Below are 21,433 nucleotides of genomic sequence, written 5' to 3'. Positions count from 1 at the left end.
AAGGGAAGGGGTAGACATATTTGATGGCGGAAACAAGTCTTGAAATTTTTGTCACCATCTGAGCCAGTGTTTCCCAAATGTTGTTTAGGCCATTGTTCCCTTGGCTGCATAAACTCATCCCCGGTGCCCCCCCCCCCCCCCCCCCCCCCCTCCCCCTACCCTATAAAAAGCATTATTCAGAATAGCAATCTGCACAACCCACTAAGGAAGATAATAACCCTAAAATTCAAAACAGTGATTAATTGCAGATAAACACAAAATGCTGGAGTAACTCAGCGGTACAGGCAGCATCTCTGAAGAGAAGGAATGGGTGACGTTTTGGGTCGAGACCCTTCCTCAGACTAGTTAGGGATAAGGGAAACAAGAGATATAGACGATGAAATAGAGAGATAAAGAACAATGAATGAAAGATATGCAAAAAAGTAACGATAATAAAGGAAACAGGCTATTGTTAGCTGTTTTTGTTGGATGAAAATGAGAAGCTGGTGTGACTTTGGTGGGGGAGGGATAAAGAGAGAGGGAATGCCGGGGTTACTTGAAGTTAGTGAAATCAATATTCATACCACTGCTGTAAGCTGCCCAAGTGAAATATGAGATGCTGTCCCTCCAATTTGCATTTAGCCTCACTCTGACAATGGAGGAGACCTAGGACAGAAAGGTCTGTGTGGGAATGGGAAGGAGAATTAAAGTGTTTAGCAACCGGGAAATCAGGTATGTCCAGGCGGACCGAGCGAAGGTGTTCAGCGAAACGATTGCTCAGTCTTCATTTGGTCTTGCTGATGTATAAGAGTCCTCATCATGAACAATGGATACAGTAGATGAGGTTGGAGGAGGTGCAAGTGAACCTCTGCCTAAATTGAAAGCACTGTCGGGGTCCTAAGACAGAGTTGAGGGAGAAGGTATAGGGAAAGGTTGCAGGGGAAGGTACCTGGGGAGGGGGTGGTTTGGGTGGGAAGAGATGAGTCAACCAGGGAGTTGCAGAGGGAACAGTCTCTGCGGAAGGTGGAAAGGGGTGGAGAGGGTAAGATATGACTAGTGTTAGGATCCCATTGGAGGCGGCGAAAACTTCGAAGGATAATGTGTTGCATGCGATGGCTGATGGAATGAAAGGTAACTGTCTCTGTTGCGACTGGGGGAGGGGGAGCAAGGGTGGCGCTGCGGGGTATCAAGGAGACATGAGTGAGGGCTTCAACTATGATGGGAGAGGGGAAACCCCCTTCCCTAAAGAATGAGGACATCTCGGATGTCCTCGTATGGAACACCTCATCTTGGGCACAAATGCGGTGTAGACGGAGGAATTGGGATACAGTCTTTGCAGGAAGCAGGGTGGGAAGAAGTGTAATCGAGATAGTTGTAGGAGTCGGTGGGTTTGTAATCGATGTCAGTCGATTGTTGAAGTTGAGTTCTGCATGGGTGCAGGTGGTAGCACCGATGCAATTGTCAATGTAATGGAGATAGAGTTCGGGGATAGGGCCAGTGTATGCCTGGAACAGGGATTGTTCAACGTACCTACAAATAGGTAGGCAGAGCTGGGGCCCATGCAGGTGCCCATAGCTATGCCTTGGACTTGGAGGAAGTGGGAGGAATCGAAGGAGAAGTTGTTAAGGATGAGGACAAGCTCATCCGGAGTTAAGTGCTAGTAGAGGGAAATTGGATGGTTCTGCATTAGTAGAGGGAAATTGGATGGTTCTGCATTAATTGCACATTTCTGCAAATTCCAATTACGTCTTTATTTTAGTTTAATTAATTTACTAAAATTTATGAACTTGATCCAGTGATACCAACTTTTCAAAGTCTAATTGTCACTTAACAAGAGTCTTGGATACCACATTTAGTAACGACTTCACTGTTCAGTAAATTGGAAATATGAGGGATGGGTGAAGTGATGCAAGTTTCCCAATTTTGAGAAGTTCTGAGCAACATTATTTAGCAAAACAGTTTGTGCTTTTAGAGAGAAAGTCAGTAGAGTGCACAGCAGAGCTGCCCTGTAAGCATGGCAAGTGCATACTGCCATCTCCCTTACCCAATGCCCAGTCCACCTCCAGCGCCACCTGCTACCCTCTTGCCTTTTAGCACCCCCTATCCCCATCTTTAACGATAATCCCACCATTCCCCGGGGCAGTGCCGCCCACTTTGGGAACCACTGTTTTAGACCACCAGCCTTCATACGGATGCTTTAGAAAATGGTGGAAGATATTGTCTATTGTCTATTATCAGAGTAAATACTGGTGGGTTGAAAGGTAACAAATATTTCGGAAGTCCCGCTTCTTTCTCTACTGAGCAATCCTACATTCTCATATTATTGTTTTAGGTTATACTCCAATTCATAAAGAGGACAAATTTAACTGAAAGATAAAGGGTAGAGGGACTGTATGATCATGAGAAGAAAAGATAACTGGGTATGTTTATATAGCCAAAGATATATGTTTAAAATGGTAAACATATTAAAAAAGTCAATGTGGTGTGTCAAAATAGTGTGTTATGATTAAATGAGTCAAAGAGGCAGGACCATACTCTTCTACCAGCACTGGCCTATTTGTAGATCTTCTGGGGAAAGTAGGAGTGGATCGACCCATTTTGATGGTGTTAATTTTCTTGAGCTAGCTTTAACTCTTTATCAGCAGCAGCCATTTTGGGACTGCAGCAGGATCCATAGGCTGTGTTGTTTAGAATGTCTACAGCTAGTCAAATGATTTTCTCCTTTGCCTTTGATAGGTCGCAAATTCTTTTTTTTGTCTCATGTTTGCAATTCACTTCTATACTGTACTGAAATTTTGCAATGAGTATTGTATTAGAAGACAAAACATGGCAACTTCCTGTATGAATTATTGTCAGTTGTACTGGAGAACAAGTGAGGAGTTGGCATGAATTTTATAGAATAAGATGGGGATCATTACATTGCAAGGTAGACACAAAATGCTGGAGTAACTCAGCGAGACAGGCAGCATCTCTGGAGAGAAAGAATAGTTGACGTTTCGGGTCGAGATCCTTCTTCAGATTGATGTCAGGGGAGTTGTTGGGACAGAGATAGATGTAGTCGGAGACAGTAAGACTGGTGGGAGAACTAGGAAGGGGGAGGGGATGAAGAGAGAGGGAAAGCAAGGGCTATTTGAAGTTAGAGAAGTTAATGTTCATACCCCTGGGGTGGAAGCTACCCAAGCGAAATATGAGGTGCTGTTCCTCCAATTTTCACTGGGCCTCACTCTGACAATGGAGGAAGCCCAGGACAGAAAGGTCAGATTATATTGCAATGTGCTTTGTACAGCTGTGAACTTGAATGTTTTATTTTGGGATGGGTTGCATTAATTTAGTCGTCAATTTAACCCCAAATATAAAGCCAATGAATTTGGTCAAAATAAAGCATCCCTTTTCCCTCTTACCCATTATGCAGGAGTTCATTTTTTGTTGTTGAACCACTCACTGTATGTCAGAGAAAAAGCACTTCACAATAAAACAATTCATTTTCATGCTCTTAAAAATGTACATTGTAAACAAAAACAAGTTTAACTACATAAATGCATAGTGTAGAATTGACAGAACAAAATTAGTAAATTATAAATTATTGAGCTAAAACACTTCTGAATAACTTTAGTAAGATTGGAAGTTTTATCAAAAATAAGAGAAACATCAGAACTTGGGATACTATTAAAAATCAATAACCCCAACAGATTTGTTTCAACCAGTTAATCAGAATATCTTGGCTGTACATCCACTACAAATGAGCCAACAAAAGCAATTTGATTTATAATGTACATATGTATGTAAACTCCATCTCCATCTTCTTGATCTCTGTCCCCTTTGTCTCGTTTCACACCTTACACTTTCTTATCTCTGTGTCTCCCTTTCCCGACTCAGTCTGAAGAAGGGCCTCGACCTGAAACGTCACCCATTCCTTCTATCCAGTGATGCTGCCTGTCCCACAGAGTTACTCCAGCAGTTTGTGTCTATCTTCAGTTTAAACCAGCATCTGCAGTTCCTACCTACACATTATGTGTGTAAATATTCAGGACGGTTCATGCATGTATATATGTATTTCATACATGTGTATATTATATATGTATATTATTATATGTGTGCATGCATATTATATTTGTGTATATTGTATGTATGTATATGTAAATTCTTATTGCTGCTGATATAATCTTCGCTTAAGTGTTTTCAAACACCATTCAATTTTATCATATGTTCCTCACTGATCAGGTGAGGTGTGTTCTGATATACTTGAGTACAATAAAGAATCAAAAACTATTTCCCTATGGAAATAAGTCAATGTAATTTGTACAAATAATCATTGTATTGGTGATCAAATCTAGAGCTAGTTGATATAATCTCATTGTGTAGGGTCATCCATTTAAGAGAAAAAAATTCTTCTCCTGCAGCGTGTGAATCTTCAGAATTCTCTACCTCACATGTCGAGTCATTAAATACATTTAGAGGTAATGGAGATGAAATTTAGTCCAGGGAAGGATAAAGACTTATGGGGACAAGGCAAATTAAGAATAGTGGCAAATTATCTGAGCAGCAATGATCTTAATAACTAGTAGATGTGTTGAAAGCACTGGATGGCTCTTATGTATTTTGCTCTTGGTTAAAGCAGAAGTGAAGGTGGAGACATTAGAATCAGAATAACCTTTATTGTCATCCAAAAAAACAAGTCTTTTGGATGAAATTCCGTTACCCACAGTCCAACAATAAGCAATAACACACACAATCACAAACCAACACAAAACAAAAAAAGAAACATCCATCACAGTGAGTCTCCTCCTCACTGTGATGGAAGGCTAGAATGTTTTTTCTCTTCCCCTGCCATCTTCTCCCGCGGTCAGGCTGTTGAAGTTGCCACGTTACCATCATTGCTTTCTCCATTTACATTGATTTTTTAGAATTTCATTCATATTCTCTATTGATTGTATAAATATGCATACCAGAAAAAATCTTGCATGGCCGGCATTGATTCAACTAATCATTATTACTTTATCAGCCCTTAATGTGCAAAGGGGTTATTTTATTGCAACAAATGCCCAAGTAATTTGACAGACAATCGTTAGTCAAAAAAATTGATGTTACATTTCCCTCAGAATAACATAATATAACATAAGACATAATTATGTATGTTTTATGGAAATTTAGACCATTACTGTGGTTAGTTTTGGTACAGTTTATTCAGGCTGCCTAACGTTCCCTTGTTAAATATTTTTTGCATTTTCTACTATTCAATTAACAAGCTATTTTTAAAAATCTCTCTGTACTTATTAACAAGTATGTCTAGCTGTCAATTCTTTTGTTAAATGAGTTTCTTGGCCTAGTTTCATACTTCCAGCTCAATTACATACAAGCATGTTGTGTCCTGCATGACTAGTGGAGTTTGTGCTATCATTAGACTTTGTACCCAATTACAGCAAAGCCTAGTTCCTGAATTACAACTGCACTCTCACGCTTCTTTCCTACCTGTACTTGTGTAATTAATTTTTTTCAGCCATTGTCAGTGACTATTTGTACACTTTCTTATTCTGACAACTATTTGGTAATTTCTGGAGTTGTAATATAGCAATTGTACATACTCCCTAAAGTTTTCAACTCGCTAGAAATGAGTAACATGAGGGGACATGAAAAACCTTAGTAATTGTTTGAAAGACCTTGAAACTTTGAGCAAATAACTGAAACATAATTACTAAAAATGTTAGCAACCATCTCTGAAAGTAATTACATTTACGTTTGAATTATTTCTGTCAGAGTCAAAGATACATTGTAATATTAGCCAAGAAAATTGCCTTTGACGATGTTTCTCTCAAATGAATACAATGCTCAGATAACAGATACATTTTTAATTCTCTTTACCATAATGTTGATTTTCAACTTTTTTTTGGTATTACCATAAACTATTTTCAAATTATATATATATTACATTTCTATTTATATTTTGTTTGTAAAGATTAGTGAATTGTATGTCTCCTGTGCATGGATAAGACATTTGACTGTTGAAGCAGCATTTATGAGTAAATCGAGAAATTATAATTTCAACAAAAACACTTCCCTTCTATATTCCCTCCTGTCATGCTTGCATGAAACCTATCCTCATAGCGGAATGGATTGATTTATTTTCATTCAATGTCCTTCCAAGATTGCAACTACGGTATGGAGGATTGTTTCCCCAATAATAATGGAGCAATTTTTAATTGAGTGTAACTGGACAAAATTATGACAAACTACATGTGGATCGGATTCATTTTATTCTCCCTGCACATTTGCAAAGGAATTTCTAATTTAAAATGTTCCACAAACAGCAGATACAGTTACAATTATTAATATTCCAGCAAAAGGCAAATGATTTAAATAATAAACACTCAATATATGTTGCAATAATTCTGAAATGTAAGCCTCTTAGTTACTGGTATAAAACACAGTGAATCATGGTATAAAACACAGTGAAACTTAACACAACAAAATTGACACAATGAAAGATCTTTTGAAGAACACAGTGTGGGCCATTTTATCCACCAGCCAATTGATGCCAACTTCATATTTTCCTTTTCTTTACATATAAGATTTTGAATTTTAAACTCCCTTACTCCTATTGCTACATTGTACATTCCCAAGATTGCTTCTATCCATGAAATTATCATTTAAAAAAATAATGAACAGAAAAAAATAATATCATTTGAATCACAAAACAGTTCAGTCACATTATTTGGAATATATATATGCCATTACTTTTTAAAATGCAAATTATGATACAGATAAATCCCATCAAAGGCCCATCCTGCTGTATTCAAATGAACATCAAATGAGTTCAGAGTCTCCGACTTTGACAAATTGCAGATGGCTTTTGTTCATTAACGGGGTTGCTAATGTTTATTTAAATGCAATTTACTCTTGCATTATTGATTAGCTGATGAGAAATTTATCTGATAAGAAGCATGCATGGCAAGAAAGTCAGATGTTTTGTTCAGAGAGGAGCACTAGTTATCGGGGCCTGTGGGGCATGGGTAAAGGCTGTGGTTGTAAAATAAAACAACAAACACTCAAAGCAAAATTTAGTTTAAATGCAAAATTAAGAAAAATGTCTGAGGATTAATTTCATTATTACATTGTAAAATTTGCCTGTCATTGTCTGTTTACATAGTTCTAAGACCGGAAGGTGGTGTAAATGGATAGATCCATTTCTACTTAATTGATGACGTATAAAGTAATGCTTAATGAAGCAATACAAAAAAACTAATTTAGGGCAACTTTGCATTAAGACACAAAAGTATGACCTTGAATAAATTCTTTACAATTTTATTTGTTATTGTGTCAAACGGATTATGAAAGTCACATAATGAAGCAGTGTGGAATATGCATCGTTAATAGGCTGAGCTGAGAACTCATAGACAGCAAGTTATGGCCAAAATCAGAAGTGAGCAATTCTATTTATGCTGTACTTCAATTAAATAATTCAAATGAAAAATAATAAGTTAGATGTACATTTTAATTTTAAATGGGAACTAAATTGATGCATAGATTGTGTACTGACTCAAGTGACACCATTATGGAAAATGTATTCTTCATGGTGCCATTTATTCTCAATTATGACACTGCCTTGCTGACATGAGAACAATATTTTATGGGCATTATGCCAGGACAAGTTGTACAATGCATGATTTTAACACAAGGCATATTGCAACTCTAATTGCCTTCCAAGTTTGGAACCGGTGCAGTTGTTCTACAGAATACTATATATTTATTGGAAGCTAGTTTTGAGTGCCTAAAGTATAAAACGGGTAAAAAAGAGTAACGCCTACCATATCTAAACCTTGGGTCATAAAAGCGCATATAAAATGAAGCAATAGAGAAATGAATGCAACATGCTGCTCATGATCCACACTGTGTGCAGTCACATTTTCATGCAGCAGAATTAACTCCCTCTGTACAGAGTAAATAATAAACTGCTGGAGGGACTACAGACATTGGGTCTATGGAGGAAAATGGACAGATGGGACTCTTCTACAGACCCAAGCCAACCTGAAACTGCATCTGTCCATTTCCACAAAGCAGTACAGCACGGGAGCAGGCCCTTCAGTCCACGATGCTTGTGTCAAACAGTATGCATAATTAATTTAATCCCTTCTGCCTTGATGTGATCCATATCCTGTATATTCATGTGCTTCTTTAAAAGCCTCTTAGATGCTACTATTGTATCTGATTCTGCCACCACGGTTTCAGCCATCTACTTTCTCGCTGTGTAAAAGAATAACTAGCTCTGCACATTTTTATACCTACCCCCTCTCACATTAAAACCATGCCCTCTGGTATATGACAATTTCCACCCTAGAAAAAAATTCTGACTGTCTGCCCTATCTAAGCCTCTCATAATTTTATAAACCTATCAGATATCCCCTCTCCCCCACCCCCTCTCCCCCCACTCCCCTCTCCCCTCCTCTCCCTCCCCTCCCCTCTGCCCTCACCCCCCCAACCTCCCCCCCAACCTCCCTCCCTCCCCCTCCCCCCCTTCTCCCCCTCCCTCCCCCATCCCTCCCCTCTCCCCCTCCTCCCCTCCCCTCCCTCCCCCATGTCCCCAACCCCCTCCCTCTCCCTCCATCCCCCATCCCTCCCAACCCTCCTCCCCTCCCCCTCCCCTTATCCCTCCTCCCCCCCTCCCCCCTCCCTCCACCCCCCTCCCTAGGAGATAGATTTAAACTTTAACATGTGAATAACTTTAAAACTATAAAGTTTAAATGATCAATTTCAATGAAACTGCTTCCATTAGCACCAAAGGGACGACGGTGAGTAAGGTGGGCCTAAAATTGTTGCGCTATCGTATACCGTTTTGGCTGTAGTTCAGGAACAAACAAACAAACAGACAAGAGTTTTAGTATATAGATTATGGAGGCAGAGGGAACTGTGGATACTGTAACTTGAGCAAAGGTCAAGGTACTGGAGGAACTCGGTGGGTCAGACGGCATCTGTGGAGGGAATCATAGAGACGACAGTTTTGGTCAGAACCCTTTCTCAGCTTGATTGGTGTGGGGTGGGAGAAAGCTGACAAAGAGTGGTAGGAGTGCAACAAAGCTTGGCAAGTGATAGGTGGATGCAGGTGAGGAAGGTGGGTTGATTGGCAGATGGGCAGAGTAAGTGACAAAGCCTAGAAGCACGATACGATACGATGAGATAGAACTTTATTTATCCCAGGAGGGAAATTGACCTGCCAACATTCATAAAAACACAAAATACATGAAACATGAAATTGAAGTGATGAGTGGTAAGGAATGGGGATGTGCGAAGATTAGGGGGATGGGGGGGGGGTGTGGATGGAATATATCCACGGTGCATGGAAGTAGAGAACTTTAAAATTCAAAATTACTGCAACAATGCCATTTCTTCTCATTTTTTTCCTAAATGGCTGATGCTTTTTAAAAACTGAGATTACAATTCACAATTCTAGACTCTTCAAGAGAAAGCACCCTCACCCTCCTCCTATGCTGCACGCCCCTTAAGAATTTTGTTTTAATGAGAACTCCCCTCATTGCGGAAATTAGTTTATTGAATTTCAATTGTTCTCCCTTTACCATCAGTAAGATGTTCCTCAGGTAAAGAAGAGAAAACACATGGTACCCCGGTGAGGTCTCATCATGACCCTTTATAATGGCAGAAAGATTTCATTAGTGTTATACTCCAAGCAACATATAATAAATCTAACGTGAGAGTTTATTTCATAAATACATTCTTCATAACTGTCTATAATTTGTGTATAAGATACCAAAAACGTCAGTATAACAACATTTTTCACTTTCTCTTGTAAAGCAAATAGATTTCATTAATGGCTAGCTAATTTCGCATTTCCTCTTGTTCCATCACCTTTGCCACACCTATAAGCACTTACAGTACATGTTCACCATTCTCTTAACACCTCCTCACAGATTACTTCTCCAGCTACCTTTACCATTAGCAAATCTGAACACACTATACGTGGTTGTCACATTTAAACCATTGCGATAGGTAATACTATAGACGACTGGCACCAATCCTTAAAATGTCCAATTTATTCCCACTATCTATTTTTCTGACCATTAATCAACCTGCAATCCACACTATTCCGCAACCCCAAAAGCCTTATTTTTGTGTAATGACTTTTTTACTGCCCAACATCAATTAAGAAAATATATATTAATTAAAGTTTATGCATTTAAGCAACTTGTCCCTTGTTTTTACTTAAGTATTTGATTTAGTTTAAATATAAGTAAATTATATCGGGTATTGACCCCATCCTATGCTTTGAATTCATTTAAAATAGGTTTCTACTGTGCCATTCATGTATGATACTTTCCTACTGCATTACTCATGTATCCTGTTATGAAAGTGTGGAATTTACTGACATTTAGCTAATGAGAGTGAAAAGATACAAAGGTGTTATTACATGCTAGTGCGATCAATAATTGAGAATCATTGCCATCCCTTGCTCACAAAAATTAAGAATGACTTTCACATAACAGATCTATAGTGTCATCCGAGGCTGCATAAGAATCTAACAATTACTTGAACCATTCATTCAAAAAAAGTGGCACCATCTCCTACAAGGACCAGTCCATTAATCAATGTGCAGTTAATCCAATCATTAGAATAACCCACCACTTCATATGTGTAATTTTCTGCTTGTTTATTAACTTGATTTTTATAAAAAAGATTTGTTCAGTGCTCTGTCAGCTATATATATCACCAGAAAATTAGATAACTTCTGCATTTTTAAATTGATCCAGATGTTTTGTATTCCTTTGCATGTCTTTGTCCTTGTTCTGTTCGATGATGATCTCTCCTTCCTGTTTCAGCAAAAAGTTATATATTATTCAACACCAAGTACAGATTTTTTTTTATACTTCTGAAAATGATTTGATGACATTAAGCGTTACCCATCAAAAATATCTTTTAAGGGCAAGCATACGCCTCTCTGTAAATTACCCAGGTCATTCAGTTCAGACCTTGCCTTATCCTCTGCAAAACTCTACGTAGTTCATTTGTCTTGAATCAGATGGAAGGTGGGTAAAGAAAAATATTAAACTGAAACCAGAAGTTAATAACAAAGGTTAAAGTTAAAATGAAAATAGTATGGGAAAATCTAAATAGTAAATAAACAGCAATCTATCAAAGAATGTTCAATATATCAGCGCATGGGAGGGGGAAGAGCACAGAGTATACAGGTGGGGCTATGATAGATCGAATGGTTTTATCGATTTTATTCTATCACTGGTTCTGTGCCTCTGGCATAGCCAAGGCCATTGTAGAGTGTGACCTTTAATCGATGATAAAGCACTGAAAGGCTGCACGTTTGTGTAAATAAATTTTATTTTGTGGCGTTTTCTGAAAGGAGAACCACAAAGAATGGCCTGTATTTTTTTTCTCTTTCTCTCTACCAGATCCATCAATGCAGGCTCTCCTCTTTGATCATCAAGGACAGCAGAACGGCCTGTTCCTCATCAGCAGCCAGAGATGCACATTTGCACATCAGACTATCCTGTTAAGTTTCCTTCCCCAAATTACACTGGTTGAATAGCACAGATGCAGGTTAGTTAGGTCACTTTGCATAGTGTCTAATTGAGCAAATATTTTGTCTCAATATACTTACCAACATGAGGAGTTCTCTATATTCTCAAATATATTTTGGAAGGGTTGACAACACTAGTTGCTCAGTTAAAGAAATGGAGCAGTTTCTCATTAGAAATAATAATGTGATTCTCTCCCAATTCACTTTTTTAAAAATGCAGTTTTAGTCTGGTGATGTTTGTGCTGATATATGGCTTGCTTTTGTGATGAATCTGTTTGATTGCATTGTATTTGAAAGAGAGAAGAACCACTGATCCCCTCCAGTGCTGCAGATTTGGGTAGCTACTACGAGTGTTAATGTGCACCAATTTGTCAAGACAACTCTAACAATGAATCGCAGTTTATCGACAGGTGCACATGAAGCTAAGAAAGACTGGTCAAAAAGACTCAATAAAAGTGAGTGATAGCCATGCTGAGATGTTAGTTCTTCCTAATTTCCTGTAATAGACTTGGATATTCTGCAAAATTTAATTTAAACTAAACCTGCTAGGCCCTGGTATTTGAGAAGTGTTCTCTGTCAGACTGGAAGTTAAAAGCAACACAGAACTGCTAATGTTAACTAGTTTTACACATTAAACCTGGACCATTCACCTCACTGTGTTACTAATGTTGAATATCCTTTTCCTACCATGACAAAAAGGATCAAGTGCAAATAAATAACATTTATTTTTGTACACTCAGGGCTTCCACTGACCTGAGCTTATACATATAATCTTCAAGGACGACAGTTGCATTAATGAATGCACTCGTGTGATGTGGCGTATTCACTGTTCTCCTTGGGGCCCCAAATAATTACTCCACAGTAATATAATTACATTAACAAATGCATAGAATCTTGCAAAGGGAGTAAGGTGTATTTAATGGAACAATGTGCTGGTCAGATTTAATTTGGCACTAGTGCAACGAATTGCAGCAAAATAACCAAAATGACTATTGCAGTATGACATCTTTTGATGTAGTTTTACTCTCTAGTCAAAATAACACACCAAGAGTGGATGACTGGTTTTCAGGACATACATGGCAATAGAAAAGTTTGGTTAAATTTTCAGCTGAAAGATGAATGTAGGTCATTCTTTAAAATGTATGAAAATTCAACATGTTACGACTGGAATATTCTTTCTTCCATAATATAGTAATATTAAGGTACATGTAGGAAATACAACTGCATTTTCAAGGTGCTGTATGTTGCCAACCATGTTAGATGCTGGAGGATAACGTCCCTGCTTTAATTAACAATCATCAACAGCCCTCAAAACAAACCCTTGTTCTCTTTATTTAAGACAATTTCTGACTAAACTAGTAAACACTTACTGCAATGTTAAAGCCTGTTTAGAACGTAAAAAAGGTTAGAATCTAATTAAAGGGTTTGGTTGAATTGGGGCTTAAAGATGGGGTTCCCGACAAAATAATCATTTACATTTCAATTTTTAAGAGTCAAAAGCGATAGGCCAAGATATACCAATGCTGCAAAATTAATAAGCTTTGATTTTTTTTTAATTGCACATTTTTAAATTAACGTCGTCATTTGTTGTAAATTTTAACGTTCGGTGAAATCCAAGCGTGGTACTAAAACAGCAGGCTGCCAGAGCCGTGAAGGGAAATTTAGGGAATTAAAAGGAACTAAACATGAAATACTTCGCCCGTAGTGCTGCTCTGATCTTGTTGCCTTCCCCCCCCCCATGACCACCCTCATTTTCAAGAGGTCAATGGGAAAGAAATCCTGTCAGTGACTGTACAGGGGAAACACTTTCAGGGATGGGATGCACACGGGCTCCTTAAACAGAAAAGTTGTTGCTTGAAATTAAACGAGGACTGGAACACCAATGCACAAGTGTGCGGTGAAAGTGACGCTGAGGCTGCAGCGAGGAAACAAGCCCTCTCGCGTCTGCAGTAAAATGTTCGCTGCAGCATGTCACGTTAACACTGGGAGACTTGACGCTTCTTCAGAGCCCGTGGGGTGGGGTGGGGGGGGGGGGGGGGGGGGGGGAGATGGACAACAGCTGTTTCCCAGTTCCCGTTATTATCCCTGGCTGCTTTGGCTGAAACTGATTTGATGAAAGTCAAATATTACATTGCTGATGATTATATGATGACAGGAATTTACTTACTAAATTAATCCTGTGGGCTGTTGATTTTTGATTAATTTCTCTCCGGCCACGCGTTCAGACTGCACGGCATTAATCTGCTGGGGTTGTGCCAGATATCTGGGGGATGGGCGCCCATTACCAAGAAGAAAGGGAAGGAAGGAGAGAGCCTTTATGCTACATTGAAGGAATTCGAGATGTTGCTCAGCATTTGGAACCTTTTTGTATTTGCACAGTCTCTTTTAATATATTGTCGCTGCCTGCTCTGGATTTAAAGCCTTGTTGTGCGCATTCATCTTCCAATTTCACTAAATTAGTGCTAGCTGATATTGTTGCATATTAAACAGAGCTGTGAGCGCCCTTGGAGGATGCTGCGACCGAGGGCTCTGATTTTCAACCATTAATTTTATGGGACAGGAGAGAGGTGCTATTTCCCCAGTGACCTCTCACAGGGAATTCTATCAATTTTGGGCGGAGCTGCAATGCTAATCTGCTCTTTGAATGCTGAAACAATCCTCCCCCCCCCCACCCCTCCCCCCATCGTCATCTCCGCAAACACGTATCTGGAAAGTAGCAATGGTTAATATTTGCAGGAGTGCTGCTTAGTGAGAAATATTAAATACATGTATGTTTATGTTATAAATCACATGAAATGCAATGTGTCCAGCCCTTTACATATGAATGAAGCAGACTTATTGATGCACGTTCAAGTACAAGCAGGATCTGGTGACTCAGGCACAAACAAACATGGATGCTGCACTGCAGCCCTGTGTTAAATTTATGGAAGAGATTAGCCTTAGTCTAACTCCAGGATTTCCAATAAACCGCTGCACGCTACCTTTGTCAATGGCACAAGAGGAAAGTGGAACAGAGAATAAGGGAACACTAAATATATACTAAAACATATTACTCTAATAATTATTTTAAAAATCAATTTAATGTAAGAAAACTCAGAATATACTTGCACCATTAGTGAGGGTAGAATAACATGAGAAAAGTTGATATTATCCTTTGTGTTAATGGATACAGAAACACTGGCAATGTCTTCTAGAGTTGCATTATATTGTATTGATTTATTATTTTATAAAATGCCCAAAATAATATGTAGGAAGGAACTGCAGATGTTGGTTTACACCGAAGATAGACACAAATGCTGGAATAACTCAGCAGGACGGGCAGCAATCCTGGATAGAGGAATGGATGATGTTTTGGGTCGAGACCCTTCTTCAAACTGGTCTTTCAGACTGAAATCATATTTTAGCCTGTGAGCCAAATGCATGCATTGAGATGTCATTCCTTGTTGGTAAAGTTCAGGCTGTCTAATTTGCTGAAACTGTTACATCAGTTCCTAAATAGAATTGCTTTAAGGCTTTGTAGATATACCTTCAGCTGTCTGCTTTTACATGAGCTTTTAATTAGTACTGCAAGTTTTTATTTTAATGCTTAAAACAACTGGAATAGCTGGAAACAGAACACAAGGATGTCCTATTCTGATGGGTTTAATGTGTGTAGAACTACTTCATCTCTATCTAGGTGACTTGAAGTTCTTAATGTTGAATTAAAACAGCATCGTTTTCCACACACCACCTAGAACTTATTCTTATCCAATATTAATTTGATTGTGTAGAGTATTGCGATTTCATTTTTAGCCACCTGCATTTAGTTTGCACTTTATTTATAACATCCCTTCTCTAGGTCATAGTACTTATCTGATGTACTTTTGTTTGGTTTCTCCATACATTGTGCACATAGTAACAAGCTCTGATCTCCTTCACCCTGAGTGGTTTTGCAAACCAAAAAAATGTCCAGGTTGGATATCCTTACAGTTTATTAATCTGTTTTAATATAAAACTAGATGTTCATTTGTCTTCATTTGATGTTGGGTGAACACAAGTATGGGTTTAAACAGTCAGAAATAACAATGCTTTTGTCATGCATGGGGCCTGAGCTTATTTGGTGAGACCCTGAGTGCCACAGAGCTCAGTTGGTGACAGATGGTAATACTGTCCTGGAAAATTTGTCACCTCAACATGACATGTTCTATGTAAATGTCCTGATTGTGCAGAGGGAAGCTCAAAATGTCCCAAGATAATTGCCATGAATGAGCATTGCCTATTCATTATGTGGGTGCTGTGCAAAAGGCATTAAATGGATGCTCCCTCTATATTGTCAGAGAAGCCAGGCAAATCTGCAAGATGTGATTTGGGAATAACAAAAGCAGCACGTGCTAAATCATTTACTTTTTTAGAGTAGCTCGCTTTAAATAATGCTTGTATTTAACATGTGACTTCTCTTCAGCGCTGTTGTAGCTACTGTTCTATTTTACTCTGTTCTCTTTTCTATTTCACTGACTATTGTAAGCACAGCAGGTCTTAAAGTGATAGCTTCAGATCGGTGGACTCAACATAGTAAATTACACCAATTTGTCATAAGTATTTTGCAGAAATATCAATAAATCTGTTCAATGGCTGCAATTAATGCATCACTTCCATAATGATATAAATAACTTTTGTTGCACAAGCATACAAAACCACCAGGGTATTTTGAGAAAGTTGTGTATTAGCACTATGCTGGTATATTCACTAACACATCTGCATTAAAAAAATATATTGGTTTCCTCGAACCTGTTTTTGGCGTATCAGATGCATTCAATTTTACGGTCTTTATTCTATGTTTCAAAACCTTATAAATAAACTTTCCAGGGAATGCGTGGTATAGATGCAAACAAATATTCAGCATTGTTTTGAGCCAAGTTACTGTATGAAATGGGAATACAGTTTATTTGATTGTGAAGAATACTGTAAATATATAGGTCTTGTTTTTGTCTTACGATTTTTATACAAATATTTAGTTCCAAAATAAATGCCACTGTTAGACACAAAAAGCAGGAGTAACTCAGTGGGACAGGCATCATTTCTGTAGAGAAGGAATGGGTGATGTTTCAAGTCGAGACCTTTCTTCACATTAGTCTGAAGAAGGGTCTTGACCCGAAATGTCACCCATTCCTTCCATCCAGAGATGCTGCTTATCCCGCTGAGTTACTCCAGCTTTTTGCGTCTATCTTTGGTTTATACCAGCATCTGCAGTTTCTTCCTACACTAAATGCCGGTGTTTTTCTGGTATAGATTTTAATACATGCATCTATGAACATACGCATGGCAAAACATAAAGCTGGAGAGAACACAGGAATTTAATGTGTACATTAAGGAAAAGGTGAACAAATGATAGTACAAGTGTTATGTTGGACAAATTAGTTTGACCTTCTAAGCTGATTTATCTATATCATGGTTAGTGCAGTGGAACATGTATATTAAAGCCATTTTCATCAAAGTTTCTGACATAGCACTTGTAGATGAAATCAGTTCCAGAAAATGAGGAAATTAAGAATATGCAGGTATGAAATAGGGTTAACTAATTTGTTTTGTACCTGGAGATACATTCCACATATGATATCAAAATTGGAAAGGACTTGGATAGTTTAGAGTCTCCCAGCCATTCTTTGACAGAACATGTGTCTTTGGCAAAAAAATCAAACTTTGGAGTTGATTCAGATTCATTACCACATAATTAATCAAAATTGTTGCCATGGCTTCTTTCACACTCCTTTGTTTTGTTCTTTACTATTTTTTATTACATGAGGACTGTAAGAGAGTAGTCATGTAATGAAAAAACTCAAAGATTAGGCAGCAATATCTAAATGTTATATCAATGGTTAACATCAAAAAGAGGGTTAGTTATAGAAATAAACAATTCAATTTTGGCCATTTGGGATTAGATCAGCCTATAATATTTTATTTACCAACAAAAGGCTTGCAAACTGAGCCTTCTACAATATAAATATCTCAAGTTTGGAGTTTTATATTCCAGGGCTTTGACAGAATCTGATTTATGATGTTGCTCATGGTTTGTCTCAAACTTATTTTATGATTAAAAGGTGGAAAATGGAAGGATCTGAAACATATACAGTGGCCCTTTAAACCTAGAAAAGCACTTTTCACTTTAGCCCATCATTAAATATTTAGCAGCAGTCGAACGGCAACTGTTAGACAATCATGAACAGGTAAAAGCATGTCAATTCATAATAGTGGACATTCAGCTCTGATATTAGCTATGCAGGGAAATCAATTTGCTGCCAACAATTGAAAACAAGTTAATAAACAATAGTTGGAAGATGACCTCCTTTATTTAAATAATCCTTTGTATATTTTAGCAACAGAATGAATCATGAAAGCACTAAAATACTAATGTCAAAATAGGCAGATGTTTCATACACTTTCTGAATTTAACAGTAGATTAACAGTATAGCTGCAGAAAGGCATATATTTTGAAGGTCAATTGGATGTTCTGCATTGACATAAATTTGTATCTCTAACTCTAATCCAACAGATTTAGATTGATATATAGTACAGTATTCACTATTTACTTATTCAGTTCCTCATCAAAATGAGCCCAAAACAGCTGTAAAATCCTTAAGATAATATCCAGTAATTTTGAGACAGACCTTAATTTAACAGAAAGTAATACACTTCCCAGTTGAGTGTAATACTTACTGATCATTGCTTATCTTTTCCTGGAATTTTTAGTCCCAGAAAATGGAGTTTTCACACTAATGAAAATAAGTTCAAAATTTGAGTTAATAATATAACCTCCAAAACCTGATTGAAGCAGCCAATAAACAAATCCTCTCCATTTTGGGAAAACAATTTCAACAGTAATAATTGATTTTTGGAGTCTTATTGTAGTTCCACCCCAATATTTGATATTCACACGCTTGATATTTGCATACAACTTAATTGGGACTAACCAATTCTTAGAACAAAATATCAAAAATCTTAGTTAAATAATGAAACTATTCCTGTGGCTCTACCTTGGGTTTGAATACTCATTAATTTGGTTGTGCAGTGGGACTAGATATCAAATAACAGCAAATAGTATTGCCTCTGATGCATTCATTGATTTAAACAATTCTCCCAATATGATGAAATCCTCTGCAGCTTGATGTCAAGTGGAAATATACACTCATTATCAGTCGCATCTCTGCTTTCATTATACAAAATTACCACCATCTATAATTGTGGTACCATTGTCATTCTGTTAAGGATACAGCTACCATTGAGTAACAAAGGCAGCATTGATATTAATAAGGCAATGTCCAGCAAATGCAAGTATTTTAACTTCATAATGTACAGCTAGAGATTTTTGTTCACCCTAATTAGAAGCTACATTCAGAGAAAGGATGGAATTGTTATACTTACAGAATAATCCAATTGCTTTCTTTGCCTGAATTCAATCTCAGTTCTTTTAATTTATACATTTTATATTATAAGGTGTGGCCCAACAAGAGCTTCAGTATTTTTTTTTGCATTATCAATGTGCTTTCCTTAATTGAACTCAATTTTACTGCCGACAACTAGGATTATACAATAAAGCAAAGTAATACTGCAAACCAAATGTAGTCATAATAAAGTAATCTGGAAAGAAAATACAAATTGTCAATTTTAAAATGTATGGAATGCTTATGGTTACAAAATAGAGAAATTAAGAATTTAAACAAAAAAGAGCTTTGGATATTTTTACTGCACTGTTAACAATGTGGTTTTAACAGCTAGGCCAGGTTTGTTTTAGCACAACCCCTGCATTACTTGTGAATGGTCTGATCCATTGACTTAATGGAATGCAGTACAGAGAGTGCAATGCGGCAAGACCGCTCAATCTCCTTTTTGTTTGCCAGTACTTACAGTACCTTAGCAGTCTACCACATTATTTCAGATGTAGTATTCACCTCCCTTTTCAAGCTACATTGACATCCTCACTCTCCACCTTGTTTTGTGGAACAATGAACAATGCGCCTGTGCACAGTGCACCATTCTGCCATAGCATTCAGAACCACAGCATTTTCACCTGATTGGTAAAAGCTTTGTTCTTGCTGCAGGGTTGAAAAAGCTGACAAGGCACTTAATCTCTCCTCTTAATAATTGGATATGACATAGCCCAGTATGTGCATCCAGCTTTATGGTACTGCAGTAAATCAGATGTTAATGCAATTTACCACATCCCCCAATCCCTACCCCCACTCTATCATCTACCCTAGTGTTGAAGGTTATTTCCATGCAAACTCTTAGGCCGATTAAGGATTCTAATCTTTGTTTTGGTCCAAAAGCCTTGGTTTGTTTACAAATGCAGGAGACACACAGAAGCAGCTTGGTAATCCTCTCTGCATTTGCCCTAATCTCTGCTGCATGAATACATCTATGTACCTTTAATATTTTCCTTTCTCCGAGCCTTTAGGTATTTTTGTCAACAGGAGGACAACAGAAAACTAGATTATGCCTTTCACTTGACATTGGGCCCAAACCCTTCCCTACCTTTGTCCTTTTGTACTTCCTTAGATATGTGTATTAGATATATATTAAATGGAGATGTAAATTCTGTTTTAACATCTTTTTTATAAAAATGCCACAACATTTGGAGAAGTGAATGAAATTTTAAAACATGCTCAATTATGAAAAGCTGTATTTTCAAAACCATTAAAAAAACAAAGCTTGCAATAACAGACCAAAGATGGTGCCTACTTTGGTCTCCGTTACTGCAAGTTCTAGTTTGTATCTACAATTCTCTGGGCACTTTTTGGGGTCAATTTTGATTTTTTACTTCCTATGGATATATTTTCAGTATTAATAGAGGCTATTTAAACAGGGTTTCAGAGGAATCTGTTTTCATTTTTGACATTCATCATCCTTTACATATAAACAAAGGACCTCTTTCAGCTCCTGTTACCTCATCACACAGCTGCATAATTAGCTATTTTACAGACATGATTGATTCACATTTCTCAGCCCCTCCCTTAGATATGTTTATCTCAATGCAATGTTATAAAGCTGGTTACTTTCAAATATAACTCATTCATTGGGAACAACTACCTTAATAAATTTATTAAATGTGCACATGTATTTGTGATGCTTTGCGACATAGAATATAGTATTAGGAAAGATAAGCTGTTCAATCTATGTTTAAAAAAACTCGTATAATCATCCATAATGATCTTGCATCCTACTAGAATTACTGCTGAATTTTATATCTCTTTCTATTGACTATGCAGCTGCAAAGTGTTTAGCATGCAAACTTGCAGTAAATTTATTCAAGGAGCCATTCCCTACATAAAAGAAAATGTTTAACATATATTTTGACTTGAGAAGATCCCAGACCTTCCTCACATGCAATGTTGGAGAGTGGCAATGGGTAGCAAGCTCCAAAGTACTTTAAGGTAGGAATCATTGGTTGCCCTCTTTGTAAACTAGGAGGCTTTACTCATACTTTTATTTTGAAGCTGACGTTACTTTAAAGTAATGCATTGGCACCACATTCATCATGTTATCGAATGTTAAGTTGTATGTTTGTGTTTGCACTTGGATATTTAAAATATTGCTAGGTTCAGACAGAGATCCACATTTGACAAAGATGCCACAAAAGGAATGGAAGGAAAATCAGGGACTGAATCATCAAAGCTACTCTTTGCATGTCCTGGGAACCAGTTGCAGAACAGTTATGGAAGGGGTTTCCAGCCTTTTCCATTGTTTTAGGAATGCCCTCTGACACAGGGAAAATTGAAGGGCAAGGTGAAAAGTAAATTAAAATAATCTGTTTATTGGGTTGAAATACTGACATGATATTGTGAAGAAACTTCACTAACATCTGAAATATAACAGCAGTTCCATAAAACACCTTTTGTTTAAGTGCATCATGTTTCCCTCTTCATTTCCCAATATTGCTGCATC

At 37.6% G+C, this 21,433-nt stretch overlaps 1 long non-coding RNA gene across 1 annotated transcript; it reads right to left on the bottom strand.

The window, feature by feature from the left end:
* Positions 1–8,749: 8,749 nt before the first annotated feature.
* Positions 8,750–19,129, bottom strand: LOC144593111 (uncharacterized). Its single transcript, XR_013547201.1, has 3 exons — positions 18,914–19,129; positions 13,683–13,778; positions 8,750–10,793 (listed from the first exon to the last, which is right to left on the bottom strand). It is a non-coding gene; the product is annotated as an uncharacterized LOC144593111 (long non-coding RNA).
* Positions 19,130–21,433: the final 2,304 nt, after the last annotated feature.

The sequence above is a fragment of the Rhinoraja longicauda genome, chromosome 4 (assembly GCF_053455715.1).
Source record: "Rhinoraja longicauda isolate Sanriku21f chromosome 4, sRhiLon1.1, whole genome shotgun sequence".
In the NCBI taxonomy this organism is placed as follows: domain Eukaryota; kingdom Metazoa; phylum Chordata; class Chondrichthyes; order Rajiformes; family Arhynchobatidae; genus Rhinoraja; species Rhinoraja longicauda.
The sequence above is the reverse complement of the archived record's forward strand: the minus strand, read 5'-3'. Positions and strand labels throughout refer to the sequence as shown.